At 41.7% G+C, this 20,847-nt stretch overlaps 1 protein-coding gene and 2 non-coding genes across 5 annotated transcripts in view; 2 read left to right on the top strand and 1 right to left on the bottom strand.

The window, feature by feature from the left end:
• The window catches only part of si:ch211-137a8.2 (uncharacterized protein LOC777613 homolog), a 48,421-nt gene extending 37,512 nt beyond the window's left edge, over positions 1 to 10,909 (bottom strand). For 2 of the 3 annotated variants that reach the window (XM_046074834.1, XM_046074836.1), the window contains exon 1: positions 10,682 to 10,909. The gene's annotated coding sequence lies outside the window, so the exon portion shown is untranslated. Of the gene's footprint in view, positions 1 to 605; positions 654 to 10,681 lie in introns of all 3 variants that reach the window. The other variant, XM_046074835.1, reaches the window with a different exon arrangement.
• Positions 10,910 to 19,855: 8,946 nt separating this feature from the next.
• Positions 19,856 to 19,947, top strand: trnar-ucu. Its single transcript is given in 2 exon segments — positions 19,856 to 19,892; positions 19,912 to 19,947. It is a non-coding gene; the product is annotated as a tRNA-Arg (tRNA).
• Positions 19,948 to 20,389: 442 nt separating this feature from the next.
• trnar-ucu lies at positions 20,390 to 20,481 on the top strand. The gene is given in 2 exon segments: positions 20,390 to 20,426; positions 20,446 to 20,481. It is a non-coding gene; the product is annotated as a tRNA-Arg (tRNA).
• The last annotated feature ends 366 nt before the right edge of the window (positions 20,482 to 20,847 follow it).

Here is a 20,847-nt window from a genome sequence, read left to right as displayed (position 1 = left end):
CTTATAGTTAGGGCTGGCTCAGGTGAGTCCTGAACCATCCCTTAGTTATGCTGCTATAGGCCTAGACTGCCGGGGGATTTCCCATGATGCACTGAGCTCCTCTCTCCTCTACTTTCTCTCCCTCTGTATGCAACCTCATCCCATTATTGCATGTTACTAACACAACTTCTCCCCTTTCTGGTAGTCTTGTGCTTTCTCGTCCCTCTCCTCTCTCCTCCTATCACTTCCTGCAGGTTTTCTGGCTCTGGAGCTGTGGAGTCTGGATCTGTGGTTGCGGGTCACCTGCTGCCCCCGTGTTCCTGCTCGACACCCTCTGCTACAACAACTATTGTTACTAGTCCTATTGTTATTATTGTTATTATAATCATTAACACTACTATAAATATCTGTACCATTTTTCATTTAGTCTCTCTCTCTCTCTCTCACGCTGGGACGGGCGGTACGAGGCTGGGAGGGAAAAATCACAGTATACTCACTAGAAAAAACTAGACTACACCACTGGGTATAAATAATTTGTCAGGAGTGCTACAGTGTAAGTATTGTGCAAACCAAAAATCAGGAAGAAGTTAATAGAGTCTGGACGTGGAAAAAGGAAACAACCTCACCTTAACTGGTGAGCCTCAGTTCCTTCTGTGCGTTTCCTCCTCTGTGGGCTTAAATTAACAGAATACAAAGAGCATTTAAGGACATTTGTAGTGAGATTTGAGTTTTATTTTTCTATTTTAAATGTTTTCATGCCTTTCATGTCGACTTGACTTGGTCTGAATATGAATATGAGTATTTAAAACTGTCTAGAGCTTCTGATATTTTCAACCTAAGTGTGCCAAATATAAATAAATAATAATTTCTTTTTTACTATTGTGTGTGTTTAGATGCTCACGTCTGTTGCACGACCAATATGTTAGTGCAAAAAAAGGCTAACAGAGCTAGAGACAAAATGAGAAAGTTTGTTTAGACAAATTACACAACTGAATCTCCACTATAACTGTTGACTACACCGGCTGTCCTCCATCAACCCGATCGCATATACACGCTTTGGAAAAACCTTGGCTACTGTACGCAAAACGGCGATTTTGTGTATATATGATACGCTGCAGTTTGCAATAGCGTTGCAGCTTCTGTGTCAGCTGACAATGTTTAACAGCCAACATGCGGATGTAAAATAAAGTAGAGGCAACCAGAGGCTGATCATCACAGTTATATTGGTTCATTCTTAAAAATTAATGAGGCAATGATGTGTTGATTTTCAAAAACACCTTTAATGGAGCACACAGGCTGACTGTGCAGGGCATAAACACACTCATCACCACTTTATAAATCACAATAATTATAGTTGCCCTGGGGAAGTTCTTAGTGCAGGCCAATGAGTTGTTAACTTACTGGATTTATTTGTCATTTTAAAAACACTATGACGTGTTGTGACCTTAAAATACCAGCCAAAAACTTTATATTTTACTTTCTAAAACTTTATTCCCCATTTTTATTCTTTAAAAAAAAAACACAACAGCACAAAAAACTGCAGTCTAACATTTTAAAAGTTTCGATTTATAAAAAGCAAATCAGACAGATATGACTTAATAATTCCAAGCTCTGTGATTATGTCAAATTTGGTTTCAGGCTGAACAGGACTTTGAAATTTCTAAAAGGTGTCAGAGGAGCCTCTTTATTGCACAGATCTTAATCTCATGACCCAAATGCGTCCACGTTCTCTGGAGATTTGAATGTTAAACTAACTAAGCTGGAAGTGGCGTCACGAGGCAGCAGAGTGCGGTGAATTATACGGACTGAAAGGAGAAAGTGTTTGGGATAAGCAGAGAGGATCACAGACACTGAGGGAAGAGGACGCCGACTTAAAGCCAGAGAGTGGAGGCGCATGTGACCACGTATTTCAGACTGAGTTTTTGGGGCAAACCTTGACTAATTAGTAAAAACATGGGATACCACAAACATAACAACAGATTTAACCAATTTTTTATAGTTTAATCCTAAGAACACACACCAGGACCACAGACCGAACGATTCCACGGACTTATGATCTTACAGAAACTCGCATGATCAAACGTGACTTCAGGGAAAATAGACATGGAGGTGGATTGTGGTCGTCAGCTGGTTGCACTTGTGTGCATAGGTGTCCTTTACGCTGGGGACGCTGGGGACATGTCCCCACCACTTTCTGAAATGGCTGACTTTGTCCCCAAAATGCCTTCAGAAAGGTTTATTTGCACATTAAGAAAACAGTCAATGCAACTAAAATATAGAAGAAACAAAAGTGCTATAGCTATAAAAAACCAAGCTGCTGATTATAAAATGACCCAAAAACGTGCAGCAGCAGTCAGTAACTTTAACAACTTCCTCTCACAGTGCCTTTTTAGCCAAGTTTTCCGTTCTCTCCCTGTGAACATGACAAAAGACTAAATCAGATATTACAGGAGAAACAGATCTGAGAGCAGCACAGAATGACTGAGAGCTGCTCTCACTTACGTTCGGTTTTATTTTTAGATTTTGAAATGTAACGAGCTGCCTGAATTTTGTGTTTCCTTTCACATAAATGAACATTTCCACCATAAATTGGTGCAGAAACTTTCACCAGAACGCAGGAAATGAAGTGTTTAAAGATCAAAATTTCCTGGGGGAGGACCCCCCAGACCGCCCGCTCATATATCTGATATCTTTAAAACACTGTTTAAGGATGTTTTAGTCTCATTCTCGTGAACCTAATATTGTGTATCGTGATGTCTCGTGAGATAAGTGTCCCTTCACACCCCTAATCTGAGCCCCTATGTCCCCACCACTTATTAACCTTGCTTGTGTGTGTGCGCTTTGCATGTTTTGCTCAGAAAAACTAAAGTAAACTAAAAGGATAAAAAAGGGCTGGCGTCAACTAAAACAGCTGAAAGATGGGGGACAGGTGCCTTCTTTCTGTTTGACTAGTCAGTAATAACTTATTAGCTGCTTGCTGTGTCTTGTGTTGGTGCGCTTGCTTGATGTTTGGCTGTAAGCAAAGTTGTTGACTCGAGCAAAAGAAGTTTCACAGACAACTTACTAGATTACACACTCAGATATCGGTAACATTACTGTAACTGCTCCTGCGTCGGTTGCTGTCTAGCAAGTCAGGCAACATAACTGGGCTCAGCAGACTCTAGGGACGTAACAGCTAACAGCAGAGACCACACGATAACAAGCAAAAATGAATTGTTGTCATTTGAGTATGCTTTAAAAAGTAGTTTAAATGCACTACTTAGCCGCAGCCGAGTCGCTCTGCTTTTGATATAATCTTAATCCATTTACAGTCAGAAGAGAAGCACCTCATCTCCTCCACGTAATGTCAGGAAACCTTCAAGGAGCTTTCAGAAAAACCAAAATCAGCAAGTACATTTGTTTTGAAATAATTCTAATGTGTAAATGAAATATTTCCTCGCAGAATTTTACAGGGCAACCCCAGAAAAGGTAAGTCAGGCCCCCCGGGCCTGATTTCCATTTGTCATGAATAGCTGAAAGCGAACAGGGCAGCAATGTGTTTCTGCTTTAACAACTCCTGCCTGCAATATTATAAACCGCTCCACTCACAAAAGTCTTGATTATGCCCATAGCTTGTTGCTAAATTTGATGCCAAATACTTTGTATTCCTATAGCTGCTTCGCAATAAAAGCTTCCCAGTGGTACGACAGTATAAAAGATTTTTATTTGAAGAGTCATTGGTAACTTAGCACAGCTCCAGTACGGATGAAGGAGAGTTCAACAGTTACGAGGCTGCTTTGTAATAACACTCTTTACCTGACACATAAAATGGTAAATAAAAAGGGCAAGGGTTCCTACACACCGTTCACTACACATGGATGCATAAAAAGCCGTTATCATACCTAAACATTATATTTCTATTAAACATACCAGCTAATGCAGATTCACTATGAAAGGTGTTATTCATCTATGTTTTTAAAGTACTTCTGCAAGGATTAATGTTGCCTGTGTGAAATTACTGACTGCGAGGGACAAATTAAAACAGAAGTTGTTGGTAAAAGCAATGGAGAGAAAAACTGTATTTTTCACTAAAAGAGAAATAACTTTAATCAGTTTTCTTTTATGTGAAACAAACAGCCCAGGAGGAAAATCTGTTCTGCTGGTGCAGAGGCACAAAACCAGAACTCTGATTTTAGTTTAGACCAAACAGGAAGTCACATTTGTACTGGTTTGGTTGGATGGAGCCATTTGCTAACATTTTACAGTAGAAACCAGACTGAAGAACGGGCTTACGGCTGCAACCATTTGGCCCTGCTGCACACCAGAAACCAAGCTAAACTTTAGCCTTAGAGAACCTACTGCAACAGTTTCTTGACGTCACAGTGGAACCAGTTTAGACCTATTGGGCCCAATTAGAGCCATGGCGGGCCTGCTTAACCTCATACCACAGACTCCGTAGTGGAAACCAAGACCCCATCCACACTACTCAGTTTTTATTTCAAAATAAGAGTTTTAAAGCTAATCCGATCTGCGTCCACAGCAGCGTTCTTAGCTGCGTATCAGAGTTGATCTCACATCTAGTGGCCGTTCAGGTACACTGGGCGTGCCGGTGTAAACATGAAGCAGATGGTCTGTTCCGTAGTTACAGAAGGTTGGCGAAAGAATAAAGTAACGCAGAGGAAGAACCTCAACAGATTTTATTTAGCATGGACCAATGACGAGCTGGGACTGTTACTGAATGGAACACGGGAGTTAAAGGCGGCGGTGGCGGCGACAGACTGGGAGTCTGTGCAAAGTAAATACGGCGACACGCACAGTACAAGTGTCGGCTGTAAGTCTCTGTCAGCAGCATCTTGTTTCTGCTTTGCATGACCTATGAGACCCAATCAGAGAGCCGAGCGTGAGCTTCTGCGTCATGGTTTCTAAAGTCCTCCGTTTTTGCCCGTCTTCACTAAAACGCTCTCTGGAGTTTTAAAACTAAAAACACGGTCGGCAGCGTTTTCAAACTTCTCCGTTTTAGTCTGGACGGGAGGAGCAAACGTAGCAAAAGGTCTCTGTTTTAAAACCAAAAGGCAGCACCGAGATAGCCCTGTTTCACCTCAACTGCTGCTAACACTGGCCCTGTAACAAAACCAGGCCAGCCCTTCAAAAAAAATCAGGTTGGCCTTGGCGATATCACACTTCTATTCTTGCACACTAGAAACTAGACTAACCCAGCCTTCATTGGCTCTTTAGGTGAAGCAGGCTAGTGCTGTTTAGACCTCTTTGGCGCTTTAGCAAAGTAGGGCAGCTTTGTTTTGCCAAGTTCAGGCTGACATTAGCGCTCAATTTAAAATAAAACACGGTTTAGTCATTAATTTCAACGAGACACTGAGTTGCTGTCCTGATACAGAAGACTCACTCACATTGTTGTCACCACGATAACTCTGCAGTCTCATGGTATTATAAACCACTGTGCAGTGTTTGTGTCTGATAAACCTTCAGACTCTTTCTATTAATTTAATCATGTTTCGGTGTCCTGACGCCCAAACCATGGCACAGCTCTTTTCACCCTGAACATGGCAGTAAACCTTTCATCCTTGACCCTGCGGTGGAAGCAGGCTAACTCCAAGAGTTTCTGTGCAGAGGGCTGGTGTGCTGCAGGTAACAGCAGCCATAAAGCTGAAGGAAGCAGGCTATTTAATGGTGTAATAACATTATGTGTTGTTATGACCGTCAGAGGGGACATTAGCCTGCAGATGTTGGCTAGCAAAGAGTCAGCGCTGACTGCCGTCACGGGGAGGGTGGAGCCGTGGGACATAATGAAGGTAATCTGAGTCATAATGAAGCCCAGCAGCCTCAGCAACACTAATAAAACACATTAGCGCCTTTCAAAACACTCATATCAACTCAGAAGCTGCTCTGTTTTCTCTTTAACTCATCCCCTTCAGTGCTTTTCATTTTCTTTTCTCGTCTCTGTTGCAGCACACTCAGCTCTTCATCTCTCAGTCTTCCTCTCAAAACTGTACTATTTATTCACGGGTTTTTCAAACAGGTTAGTTTCCGGGCTCATTATTACCGCAGCTGTCCGAGGATTCATCGATTGGTAGACTGCCAGCATGGACTCACGAGTACTGTCATTAATCTGCATGAAAAGTTCTACAGCAGTTTTTATAGACGTTTCTCACCAACAAAGATACCTTTAAAATACCTTCGGCTTCTGGATCTCCTGGTGGGTGTTTTTTTTAAATGTTTACTGGACTGACTTAATTGAGAAAATTACTGGCATATTAATCAGTAGTGAAAATCCTCACTACTTGCAGCCCTGCAGCTGCAAGTCAAAGGACACATAACATTCGAAACAATAAGCTCGTCATTGTAGTTTCAGGTGGAAATGGGGCCAAACGGGTCTCCTAGTGTCAGGTGACACTAAACATCCACCACAGCTCAGGTCACTGTTCACCTCGCAGGCTATAGTGAAACTGTAGCCACAGTCATGTGATGCGTGACCCAGTTACAGTGTAAAAGCTGCAGGATGTTTCACCCGAGCTCAGCGACGCCACTCAGGTTTCAGTGAACCTGTAACCCTCCGCTCATACAGAACGTGAGCTGTGCACACAGCGGTCACTGTATGAGAGGAACCTGCCGCCACCAGGGCCGGACCAACTCTCAAGATGTCCCCACTACTCAGACACACGCGTCAGTGTTCCTATGCCAGAGGGGATGCGTGGGCTTTCCCCCTTTTCTATATACCCCTGCCTCTACTGAATAGTTTTTATCCACCCCTCAAAGTGATCAATGCTACTTAACTAGGGGTGTAACAATCTCAAAAGTCAGAGTTCGGATCGATCGGGGACTACTTTGGCCCTGAAGTCTTGCTCAATGTCCCGCCCACTGCGTCTGTTTTTTGTCGAAGTGAAGGCAGCAGATATTACTGAAGCGGGAGTAAACATCACAATCTTATGACCCGTTTCTATGATGACAAGGAGCCCAGTGTCCACTGAACATGCCACAAATTGCTCCTGCCTCCAACACATCACCCAGAGCCCAAGAAACCAAACAGTGCATCTGCATACGGAGTACGACCTGCCCCAGGTTTGCTGTATGTTGGTTAGTTTGTGGTTGTTTGAGTTGTTGCACTTCCTCTAATGCTGTACACCGCTATAACAACACTCTTGTAGAAAAATAAATAAATAAGTATAATTTGAGGATTTGAACAACAACAACATTGCGTTAATATGATTTATTGAAAATGTCCCTTCTTGGTAGCTTCTTTGCTCTGTATTAGACAGGCAAAATAAAATATTTACAGCAAGTGAACACATCAGCCATTTGAAGTTATAACATATTAGAAGACCTTTGTCTTGCTTTGAGCTCTGCTGGGAAACCACAATGTCCAAGCAAATTCCAGCCTGAGAAATATCAGAAAACATTGGAAAATGATCTGGCTTTGTCCAACAAACAGCCAAAAACCCAAAGATATTACAAAAACAGTAAATCCTTAGTGTTATCAGATTTGCTGTTAATTCACTTTCTGTCGATTGACTGATTGGTTGAATTAACTGGACCAAATTCAAGTCAGAGTCGTTCACAGTTCTGAAAATCTGCATTTCAGATTCAAATATCTGCATTACAAGCAACAGATTTTTTTAACTGATGAAGAGTGTGTAAGACAAAGCACTAAACACAGTGTTCAGTGCAAACCACAGTGTTCACCAGAGACCACGACCCGAGACAGACAGGAGCACAGCGACATGGGTCATTGTTGCTTCAGTTCAGGTGTGGCAGAGGATCAGTCCGCTGTCAGACAGCCAAAACAGGTCTAAGTGGGTGGAGACACATTCCTACAGCACACCAGTGCAGTGGTGTGTTACACTGAGCGCCAAGTCTGAAGAAACGTAAATACGAGTCAATGCAACCAAACGGTATCTGCTGAGAGTGGAAGGAGAAAGCGTGGGAGTGTGTTTTTGTGTTTGGATAAAGATAATGACCTGTAACATAATACTGTACATCACATGACCTGTGGGAGTAAATTACTCATGGAAATTCACTGCAACTTCCTGAAGCCACGTAATGTTTGGATCTAAAGACGGTCACAGTTTCAGTCCAAGGTGAAGTCGTCAAATGTTGTTTTGTCCGGCCAACAGTTCAAAACCCAAAGATATTCCGTTTACAGTGATCTTTGAAACTATAATCTGAAATTTTAGGGGCATTTTTGCTGTATAAATGTCAGTTACTAGAAATGTGCAGTCCAAACTGGTTTCTGTCTACTGTGAGATTAATAAAGGCAACTTGGAAATGTTTTGGTTCTCACCTGAAAAGCTTCTTGAGAACCAATGGCGTGACTTTGTGTTGAAAAGCGGTGGCGACATAAGGGCTCAGATTAGGAGCATGATAATACATTTGGGTCACAAGACGTGACGACGTACGAGAAGATTTACAGCACTAGTAAATAACTGCTGCTGAAATATATGAGCGGAGGGTCGGAAGATTGTGAGCATTATTCTCATCATTCTGGAGACAAATTATGGTGGGAATGTCTTTTTATATGAAGAGAAACTATATTTAAAGTGCATTGCTTGTTTTCTTATTTCAAAGCATTTTCCTTTGTTAGATAACATTTCAAAATGCGGAGGGGACATGTCCCCAGTGTAACTCACACCTATGTTGAGAACTGATGACGAATTGTTTCAGCACTTCTGGATTTGATGTTTAATGTTTTTAATTACCATATGTTTATATGTTTTAGAGCTTCATTTTGTATTGTCATATATTTCTGTCCTTGTTACTGGATACGGTCCTGCAGCATTAATTTACCTCTAGTTGGAAACAGGTGAGCACTAAAGACAGAAATCCCTGCCAGTGACTTTAGCTGCGTTCACTCTGCAAGCTTTAATGCTCAATTCCAGATCTGATTTTTTTGATTCACTGTTCACATTATTGTTTAAATGTGGCCCACATCAGACTCCAGTGTGAACTGGCCACGGCCTGAAAGTGACGCGCATGCGCAGAAGAATAATACGACATCATACGCAGCACGCCGTCATAATAAAGTATCCAAGGAGGCCACAGAGGTTAGCATATACTTGCTAATCCTCACAACTTTCATTGCGTTCTCCCAGTTTCCTCCTGATTTATGGTGAATGTTCACAACTTTGTTTCAACAATACATGCATTTTCTGGCTCTGTACAGCCCTACACATCTCTCTCTCTCTCTCTCTCAAGTAGCATGCAGGAATTGGGATGACCGTCGCTGTCGAGTGACGTCAGAGTCATGTGAACACCGGTGTGACTGTCCAGACAGGTCCCATTTCAAACAATCGAATGTGTATCTGATTTGGAGCACATATCAAAGTCCGAACGGGAAAATATCTGATTCCATGTGACTGTTCACACTTGGTTTGAGCCATAAAGCAGCCCTGCTCCTAGACTGGCAACACTGCAAAGCTACCTGGAGAGAAAGGGTGAAGGACAAGGCCCGTTCACAAAGCATCATCATAAGCCATCCCTAAAGGTGGATCAATACTGCTACACCTTATTCCTAAGCATCAGTCAAAACCATGCATCTCCATGTTCAGTGTGTTTTTACTCCTAATGCAGGCTCATCTACATAGGTGTCATTTACACTGGGGACGTGTCCCCACCGCTTTTAGATGGCTCAACTTGTCCCCATCACTTTTTAACAAGCATTTCTTAAGTTCTCTGAAAAATAGCTTGCAACAAGAAATGTTAACCAACAAATAAAATTGCTTTGAGAAAGATTTATTTGCACGATAAGAAAACATGCAATACAATTTAAATCTGACCAAGAAAGTAATTTAAGCAACAAGAAAAAATAGCTGCTGATTATTACTGCATTATATTCCACTTTATTTTTATATTTTGAATTGTCACCTGCCACCTCGATTGTGTGTTTCCCTTCCTATAAAGAAAGACATTCGCAGAATGTCAGAAAATGTCTCCAGAATGCAGTAGATTTAGAGTTCAAAGGCCAAAGTCTTCTGGGGGAGGACCTCCAGATCCCCCATTCATATTTTTCAATTTGCATTTTTGTTAAAATATCTTCTTGCCTTGTTCTCGTGACCAAAGTCTTTCCTCACACCCCTAATCTCAGAGCTTTCCTCCCCACCACGCCCTTGCTCATCAACCACTTAGAATCCTGTAAAAAGCACGATAAAAACAAACAGACTTCACAGTTCAGAGATATTTATTCTAATTCACCTCCTGAGGAACGCTCAGCTGAAGAAACCAGCTACCTCGACTGCCTCAATTACATTTATTATTTTATTTGAATTGACTTCTCCTCCACTATCTGCACCAGACCAGCAAGGTGATACCTGTCACTGTAACCATGGCAACAGAGGGACACATGCACGTCAAACACAGGCGCGCACACCTCTGTTAAAGTCCTATCCCAGGACACACAGGGCTCTCCTGATCCACTCCTGACAGCCCTCAGTGAATTACTCTCGGTCTCCCGCACACGTGCACATACACACGCACACGTAAACACTCGCGTGCGGCGAAACCAGTTCCTGAACTGCACAGAGTGTAAATGAGCACCCTCTCAGTCTCACGTTAGACTGCGTGTTTCCTGAAAAGAGCATGCGCTAAAAATAACTAAAAACAGACTGGGAGTTTCATGCAAACAGCTCAAATAACAAACACTGAACAGCAAAGTCAGAGCGAGTTGACTTCAGAGAGGCGCGTGACCTAATTAACGTCTGTGTGGTGATTGACGTACCGGCTGCTGGAGGAGCTCATTTCAGGAAGCGTGGAAACAAAGTTGAACACGTCCAACTTGGTGGGGAAACAACTGTTGAAACACTCAGAAGCCCTTCCGGTGATCCAGGTGAGGTGATCATCTGCTCAGGTGAATCATCTTCAGTCTGCAGCAAAAAAACAATCCACACGACTGAAGAGCAGCGGGAAACCCGAGTCTACCTGCTGCAGGTAGTTTACAAGCCACGCCCCCTCCGAACCTGTCCTCTCTCTCTCACACACCTGCATCTGCTCACCTGCATCACGCCTCACTGGCTCGGCGCTTTCACCTGCGTCCCATTTTTTTTTAAACCTCTCAGATGTGTCTTTGTTCATCTCCTTACAAAGAATTAAGAAGACTTTCACGTCCTTAAAATAACTTTTATTTCACTTGCTTAGGTATTATTGTTATGTCTTGAATGATCACTCAAACTGTTTGTCCACAAGCAGTGGTTACAGACAAATAGAATTAGAGCTGATTTTAGAATGGGACGCGGCCCTGCTGGCCTACTTTACAATGGTCATCAAACCATAAACACATAAAACTCCACCATCCATCTCACAACTGTAAACATGCAGATTAATTTTTAATTTGAAAAACACTGATCAAACATCACCTCCAACTTACTATACCGTATTTATGATAACAGCAGTTACAAGGTGCTTAATAATCAGGATGTATTCAAGGACCACATTTAATAAAAGGCCTTTTTAAAGGAAGGTTTTGAGGAACCATTTTAAAGGTGTCAATATAACAAGCATCAGGTCCTCAAAGAGCTGAGGGGCCCTGATAACTCTGGATATTGGAACAGCTAGAATAGTCTTTTTATTTATGAATTTGTATATAATAGCAATCACATTTAAATGTAATGAGTCTAAAGATACTGGATTCAGCCTTAAAAAGAGTTTTTAACTGTAGAAAGAAAGAAATATGATAAAAACCCTGAAAAGCAGCTAATTTGGGGTGGTGATGGTACAGTGGATAAGACACATGCCTTTGGTGTGAAAGACCAAGGTTCAACTCCTCACTGTGACGCGTCCATCAATGTGTCCCTGAGCAAGATTCTTAATCCCTAGTTACTCTAGAGGTGCAGGACCTCTGACACAAATAGCAATTATAAGTCGCTTTGGATAAAAGCTAAATGAATAAATGTAAACTGAATCCAGTCATCATTAGTTTTAATATCCACATTTTCTTACTGTGACATATGAAAATACTTACTCCCAGGTCGTCACGTTTGGATGGTCAAGACCCCTTGGTGTCAGTTTTTATAAACGGGGAATCTATTCATATATTAATATATATTAAGCTAAATAACATGAAAGTCAGAGTAAGGAGGTTGTTGGATGCGAAATACCAGACTTTCTCCCAGGAGAAGCAGAGAAGCTTCTTAACTCGTGTTAACTGACATCCTTATTTTAACCTGAACCAGGATCTTTTCCTAAACCACTTCACAACGTTAACAACTAGTTTTATTTTAAGTCTAGCTGTACGTGCGTTAAAAAGCACGGGCAAGTTGGGATGAGAACGGGTTTAACAATTTGTGTAACAAGCTGAGCAGCTGTGTTTTATAAGATTGTCTTTTGGTTCGACCATGAGTACAAAGAACTGCACTAATCTAGATGTGATCATTTACCAGCGGGTCCAACCTTCTTATGACCAGCGTGAGAAAGGAAACATGGATCAACAACTCGTATGACTTGTTTGTCGAAGAAGAGGTCGCTGTCAGAAAATATAGCTGAGATTCTGGCAGCAGGTTTATTAATTATTAATACAAACAGATATAAGATCCCTGGCTCCAACAGCTGGAACAAGTCGTTTTGGCTCTCTTCTCTCGGTTCACATTTCAAAATACTAAACCTAATACTTCCAGCTGCTGTGGTGTCATTGTGTAACAGATACATCCTGGAAAGGTGCAGCGAGTGATCCAAATGTAAACACAAGGGCGTCTTTCTTCAAAACACAGGACTGAAATGAGCGGGCACTCCCCAGATGATCTGCACATCTTAAAGTGATAGATTTCTAATTTACGATGCTATCTGATGTTGACATGATGAGTTTTACTTATTTGCACAAATTAAAATAAAATAAATGGCATTCACTTACAGATAGAGAGATAGAGTTGCATTCTGGGAAATCCAAAGATCCAATGTTTTTGTTGCTTGACCCACACACGGGAAAAGGATAGCTGAGCCTCTGCTGCACTGACTCTGGCCATGTTTTAAATGTCTGTCTCTTGCAGTACCCTTTTAAAAGATGATTCCGGTTTAGCAGAACTTAATAACATATTGTTCACATTTTCACTAGAAGTCAGCCTGCCATATTTGATATCTTTGGAGACTGTGGGATCTCCACTGGGATTTCAAATTAAAGTAATTTGAGTTTGCACAAAGTTGCATATCTTCCTTAACTTATAACGCTTAAATTCAAACACAAAACCTTTGAACCACTGTGCTCAACTAGAAGTTCAGCACACTATCCATTTGTGCTCCGGAGCATGTTTAATTTATATTTTTAAATTATTACTCCTACACTGAGTACCTCGATCTCTGTTTGACTCAAATGTAGTGAGCCAGTGCTAAGCCCACATATAAAGATTACAGACTCTATCCAGAGTTCTTTATCAGATCGACTTGAACCCACAACCTTTGAATCACTTCTTCTGTTCACAACGCGCTGTCCATTGCGTCACAGAGCCTCATGTGTTCACTACAGCTGAATAAATCATTTGTATAAATCACCTGTTTTCTACAGCCAGAGTGATAAGCTTTATTTCCTACAAATTCTGCATTTGGAAACTTTAGCATCTCTATTTTATGTTTTTATACAGCACAAAAACACTTTAACAGGGAAAAGAAGACGAAAGAAACCTCAGGAGGGATCCAGCCAGTGTGTCGTGTGTACGGAATAGACCTGTAAAATTATAGATTTATTGTAAACATATATGAAGAATATGGATGAGGGAGGACGTACCTGAGCATCACAACCTCTTCTCTGGCTACGTCCACACCGGTGTTTTAGCTGCGTATGAGAATTCAGCTCCATGTATATTAAAACATATGAAAACGCACATCACGTGACCGTTCACGTACACGGAAGTAATATAATAAAAATACCAAAACAAAAACACTGTCAGTAGCATAGTGTTTGATAAGACTCAATCAGGAAGCCAAACGTGAGTGTCTGCATCATCGATTTTAAAGTCCTTCGCTACTAAAACGCTACGCCGGAGTTTTAAAACGAAAACAGGTCAGCAACATTTTCAAACTTCTCCGTTTTAGGTCTTCAGATTTGACGTTAGTCTGAACGGGAGGTGCAAACGCAGCAAAAGGTCTGCGTTTCAAAAAGCAAACGTAGTAGTGATGGAGCCGGAGACCTGAAGGGAGCACAGATACACACAAGAGGCAAACTCAACCCGGGCAATCACACAGGTAGGAGAACGAAGCAAGCGGGAAGGGGAGGGAGAGAACAAACACAACATGTAGATAAAGAAGGTCTCATTTTACTTATCTTACATAAATACGCTAATGAGCCATAACATTACGACCACCTGGCTTGTATTGTGTACGTCCCCCTTCGCCGCCAAAGCAGCCCCGACAAGTCCAAGCACGGACATCACATCATCCTGCTGAAGGGCCATCAGGGAATGCCGTTTCCATGAAAGGGTGTACATGGACTGCAAGAAACGAACAGGGGTCCGCGTGGGCACCCTGACTGGTCTGCAGCTCCCCATCCTCAGAACAAGCATCAACTTTTTCAGCAGTTTGACCTCCAGTAGCTCGACTGTTGGATCGGACCACACGGGGCGGCCTTGGCTCCCCACGCGCATCAATGAGTCCACTTCTGAGAGGTACTGACCTTTTTTACAGACCGTTCTGGAGATGCTCTGACCCAGGCGTCCAGCCATCACAGTTTGGTCCTCGTCAAAGTTACTCAAATCCTCACGTTGCCCATTTTTCCTGCTTCTAACCCATCAACTATGAGGACTCAATGCTCACCTGCTGCCTGATAGATCCCACCGCTTACAGGAGCCATGATAATGATCTGTGTTGTTCACTTTAACAACTATTCCTTTATACTTTTATACTTCGATGTGCAATGCAAGCAACGCTGACTCAAGAATTTCCTCTCGGGTATTAAAAAAGTCTTTCTGATTCTAAACAATGGACATTAGCCAGAAAGGCAGTGACATACAGTATATTTAAGCAATATCTGACGACAGGCCGTGATATACGCTTATTATATCACAGTTAAGGGGCGTTGTTCGGCCGGCAACCCCCTTAACTGTGATATAATAAGCGTATATCACGGCCTGAAGTAAGCTGTTTTTTTTATTAAACGGTTACCAAGTACGGCAAAAAGAAAGTAGGCTAACAGAAGCACTACAATTTGACTTTATTTCACCATCAGACATTTCTTTATAAAAGTTTTTCCTTGCCTCTGTCTCCTAGTGCTGCTCTTGGTGGGAACTGTTGGACCCTGTACGCAGGATAAGCGGTTGACGATGGATGGATGGATAATTGAGGTATTAGTACAGTAAAAATGGCTAACTTACAAGTAATTACACCAAACTATACTTTCGCAAGGAAATAATGCAGTTTTTCAGTACTGCTGTGGTTAGGTTACCGGGAAAACACAGTAAAATACCTGTAACTCTGATGATTATTACAACACATTGTTATTTTTACAGTACCATTGTATCTGGTTATTGTAGAAACACAATAGTACTGTGATTTTCACGTATATTACTGTAAAATAATTACTGTATACTACTGTGAATGTACTGCAATTATTAGCCAGTAATTTGCTGTTAAAAAGTACAACACTGTTTACAGTGCAGACACATGCAGACATAAATGAACACATTGGCACATAAAAAGACAAACAGCAGAGGTGAGCATGCTTTTTATTCGTTTGTGTACACGTGTGGATATTTAAATGAGTTCACACACGCTGTGCCGTATATTGGTGCAGGGGACTTTATCTCTATGCAATTATGTAAATGAGGCCTGGTGTTGTAGGACAGTTACGTAAGCACCATATTTCAAAAAGAGGTTTAGCAGGAAATTACATAAGACACTGCTTCTGAGGCTATTTACAGCCAAGATGAACGGCCGACACAATCACACCAAGACGCTGTGCTGTATTTATGGCTGCAAGTAAAGAGGGAATTAAACACCGAACACGAGCCAAGGAGCTGGCTGGAAATGTTCAGCCGTTTCCTATTTGACTTTAGAGCCAGACATTTTAAGATTCACCGCTTACTGAAATCACACGTAGTCATTCACGATACACCTCAATCGAACTTCTCTCTGCCGTTCACAGGAAACTTTCAGATGCTGACTCCTCATTTGGTATCACCCACTTCAAATTTTCCAAGCTGACTGCAGAATTTCATTTGGACAAAGGTGGGAAATCACCAAATCACATCAGGACGCTCTGCTTTTGGCCCGAAACAGCTGTTTATATAAATATCTTGCCAAGTGCAGCTTTAAGTATCCACTGAGCTGAGTAGATGGCCCCCGTCTGTCTGCCTTAGCGCTCTGTCTGGCTCGCTTCCAGCTAGTGCCGACAGTAATTCATGAATCTCAAATGAATTCTGTTTCACTTGGCTCTTATTATGTCTGACTGTGTTTGATGTGCTCATTTCATTTGAAATAAATTGGCGAATGAGCTAAATTGAAGGAGTGAAAAAGTGAGTGAAAATCTATTAACCTTAGAGCTTTAACTGTGGACGGTGGCTCAGGAAAGATCCATTGTTGTACTTAAAATGAGCTTTCGCAGCATGTACTGAAACGGCTGTCACACCAAACAGGTTTTGCATCACAATTTACATGGAAGAGGGCCAAGAGTACCTATATCTAGCAACATTTTGGTGACCACTGAATGCACACCTTGTTCACACCTTGTTGACAAATGATTTGAACACAATGAGAACGTTCTACAAGCCACAGCACACGAACTATAAACATCTTCAATAGCTGTAGGTCTACAATCACGCTACCGAAGTGCTACAGGAGGAGGCTTCTTTGTTCTCACAGATCTCTAGAAAGTTTACTTTTGTACCTACAAGAAGGAAAAGTCTCTGCACTTTGCCAACAGCTTTCTTCAGTTCAGGAGGGAAACGTATTTTCGCGGTATCCTGCTGATTAAACTTTGTTGGTTTGTGCTAACCACGGTTAGATGTGTTTCTAAGATGGCTTCCAGATATTCAAGCTCATCGCCTTCCCTTGGGTTTTGTTTGCCACACCTCGAAGCAGCAGGCCTCCAAAGACGGTGCGTGTGGTTGTTTCAACAGTTGATTGACCTCACTTGGGTCTAAGTGGGCACACTCCTCTTGTGATGCTCTCTTTGTTCTCTCAGTAGCTTAATTCAGTGGATTTGGTCTGAGCAGTTACGGAGTTAAATAGAAGCAGTTCTCAGATGGTGATTAGTTTTAGTCATTGTGGCGCTGCAGAGGATTAGCTGGTGGCAGTCTGAGGACAGACACATCTCAGTGAAGACGTTCTGCATGGTTCACTGAGCTAAGACCAATGCGGCTCAGGAGGCTACCGCCTGTGATAGCATTGGCATCACGGTTTGCTCTGGAGACAGAGGTAATACTGGCTGAGCTAAACCTTGGAAACTAGACAGGTTCCTGGTTTTGAAATGGCCCAGTAGACTTCATATGCAAACAGCGTTTTGACTTGCATTGGAAATTCTAAGAGGTGTAAAACCCCCAAGCTAACGCTGCAGAGTGTCCTCTGGTTAGACCTGATTCAGAACAAAATCCATCTTTGATTTTACATGGTTTTTGGAGACTTTGATAAATGTTACACTCACCTGACATTGTTTCTTTAACTAACAACTAACACAATAGTCACAGCAACATTATCTGTTCAAAAAAGTTTTACTCTTGTTGGACTGAAACCCTCAATCCTTTAATCACTTCTCTTGTGTAACTTCAAGTCCAGTGTGCCACAGAAAGTTTAAGCCATGCTGTGTTTCTTTGGAGCGCTGGTTGAATGATCATGAACATGCAGACTTATATCAGTATGGTGCAGCTGGCTAAAGACTGGATTCCAGCGGATATGGCTGCAAGCGGTCACCGCAGCTGATGGAGGACATTGTAGACAACGTCTATTTTTGATAAAAGCTGTATCAAGCAACACAGAACAGGAAGTGAGACAGCATTGTGAATCTGGTCTATTTATAAAGAAGTCAGACTCTGGTGGGATTCAAACCCTCAACTTTTGAATCACTTCTCCAATGTTTTCCTAGAAGTGCTATGCACTAGCTCCAGCTGATCACTTGACATATAACACATGTTTGTAGAAAATCCTTGTTTAAATCCACAGCTGACATGATTTCTCTCTTTTTGAAATATTTTAGGCCTGGTCCACGGAACATTATTTCTCCCCCATATTTGTCTTCGGAAACATTGACCTCTATGTAATATTTTTATCCAGATGTATTTATTTATATAGCCCAACATCACATTTTTGTCTAAAGGCCTTGCACTTTTCCATTACACGAACACACAAGAGGCAAAGCTCAAGCGCACCAATGTGGTTTATACTGACTCTAATATTAGTCACCCCTCTCAATCATGGTAAATCATGACCTTCAGTATGTCACGCTCACCTCACATTGTCTCTTTAAAGGATCATTTTGGTATTTTTAGGCCTTTTAAACATTTTGTAATTCGTTGGCTGGTTTGTAAGGAAATAAGAAGAAGAATAAAAGGAGGAATTATGACAAGCAAAGGTATTCAAATATCACAATCACAATCAGAATCAGATAGAACTTTATTGCAAAATAGTTTTTTCCACGTATGAGGAATGCCCTATGGGAATTAGGTGCTAGACATAGACATACAGTAGATATAAATAAATGTGAAAACAAATAAATATGAAATAAACAGATGCAAGTTATAAAAGAAATCTAAACTATTTGTAAAAGAAACATGTTCAGTACTCTGGATTTGTATTGTGCAAACAGATTACAGGGCGAGATGATTTGTATTTATATATAAATATAAAATTGACAAAATATAAAAATAAAAAAGAATAATAAGTGATATGTGTAGTTTGGGCAGTGATACGCAAAAATATTTACATGTGCAGACATTTACAAGGGGGTGAGAAGTATCCATGCACCGGTAGAAAAACACAAACTCAGAGGGTTAAATTATTGTCTTTCAATCAACTTTCAATCAACATACTGCCTGTACTCAGATCAATTTTTCCCAACATGCTGGAGAAAATACGTTGCCCTTCAATAATACAATAAGGACTACACACACAATAACTCACGCACACACACTGACCTCCCCACCTTTCCGCCTCGATGCCCAAACAGCCTTTTGTTCTCTAAACTGACCAATAACACGGCCATTGTTTGCCTTTCAGCCAATGACGGATCCGATTGTGATGCAAACCAGCCAATCAGAGCACCATATGTACACCCAAACCGACCAACCACTTGGCAGTATCCCTCACCATCTTTATGCCACACCCACTTCTTTCTCTAAAACACACACACACACACACACCCTGCATAATTGAACTGGGACTGTCCTCCCTTCACTCTTTGTTTTGTTTAAATGTACACTTGTACATGAGCTGCACATTATGAAAGCTGTGTGTGTGTTTCTGTATGCATTTCCTGACCTTTACTGTTACATAGTTCCCGTCCTTTTAAATGGCAGTGAGTGGGAGCACTTTATCTCACATACTAAGAAGGGAGAAATGACAAGAAAGGGTCAAATGTCCTGCTGTTGTTGTCCTTGTTGATTACAGGGGACATCTTCTTATATTTTCACAAAGCATGCATTATCTTTGTGAAGTGAAACAGTTCAGCAAAACCATCAAACCAACTGGTGGATGTATTTCTCCAAACCTTTTTTGACCAAATAGTCCCAAGAGGAAAGAAGACACTGGGACTACAGTTCCACCACATCTCAAGAGCCATGAAAGTCAAGCCAGCCACTTCCACAGAGGTAGACTGTGAAGCTACGTAGTAAACAAACAGTCTGTGTTCAGTTTTTCCCACCAAATCACTACTTGTACTTGCTTTTTAACAATACATACTCATTTCAAAGTGTCAAACATTTTCTTTAATGCCTAAGACGTGTCTCGGCCAACAAAACCTTCACTTGAGCAACAGGGAACATGTGGCTCTGTGGCGCAATGGATAGCGCGTTGGACTTCTAGTTGCACTCAGGAGAAGTGATTCAAAGGTTGTGGGTTCGAGTCCCATCAGAGTCGAGCAACTTTATAAATTGGATCGAGCTGGAAGACAAACCCTTCTCTTAAGTGTTACCCAGCTGAAAGTCCATCATAAAGTAGCACAGTCAAATCAATCTGTTATCGCTCTAATTTCTTTGAAACAAGCTTTGTTTTCATCAGCTAGCAGTCTTCTTATTCGTCCCTGCCTTTTGTTAGCAAATAGTCCCAAGAGGAAAGAAGACACTGGGACTACAGTTCCACCACATCTGAAGAGCCATGAAAGTCAAGCCAACCACTTCCACAGAGGTAGACTGTGAAGCTACGTAGTAAACAAACAGTCTGTGTTCAGTTTTTCCCACCAAATCACTACTTGTACTTGCTTTTTAACAATACATACTCATTTCAAAGTGTCAAACATTTTCTTTAATGCCAAGACGTGTCTCGGCCAACAAAACCTTCACTTGAGCAACAGGGAACATGTGGCTCTGTGGCGCAATGGATAGCGCGTTGGACTTCTAGTTACACTCAGGAGAAGTGATTCAAAGGTTGTGGGTTCGAGTCCCACCAGAGTCAAGTTGCTTTATAAATGGGATCAAGCTGGAAGACAAATTCTTCTCTTAAGTATCCAACGAAGGTTAAAATCAAGGGCAACTGGACTTTGTTGAAGATACTGGAAGACGTTTCGTCCCTCATCCAAAGGACTTCTTCACTTCTGACTGACTGGCAGGGAAACTCAGCTATTTAACCTCAGTGGGGTCATTGGCCCGGGTCATCGATACCGCTGGTTCGTTAGTGTTCCTTGTTGCTGCGACGACAGTCATTACAGTCGTTAAGACTACCTGTGGCCAAGACTGAACGACCATCGTTGGTATCTTCACCTGAGGCCAATAGGTTACGTTTGTTGAGTTTCCTGGGAAGTGATGAAAGGACAGCATTGTA

The sequence above is a fragment of the Micropterus dolomieu genome, linkage group LG17, assembly GCF_021292245.1.
Source record: "Micropterus dolomieu isolate WLL.071019.BEF.003 ecotype Adirondacks linkage group LG17, ASM2129224v1, whole genome shotgun sequence".
NCBI classification, from domain to species: Eukaryota; Metazoa; Chordata; class Actinopteri; order Centrarchiformes; family Centrarchidae; genus Micropterus; species Micropterus dolomieu.
This window is presented reverse-complemented; position numbering and strand designations above follow the sequence as displayed.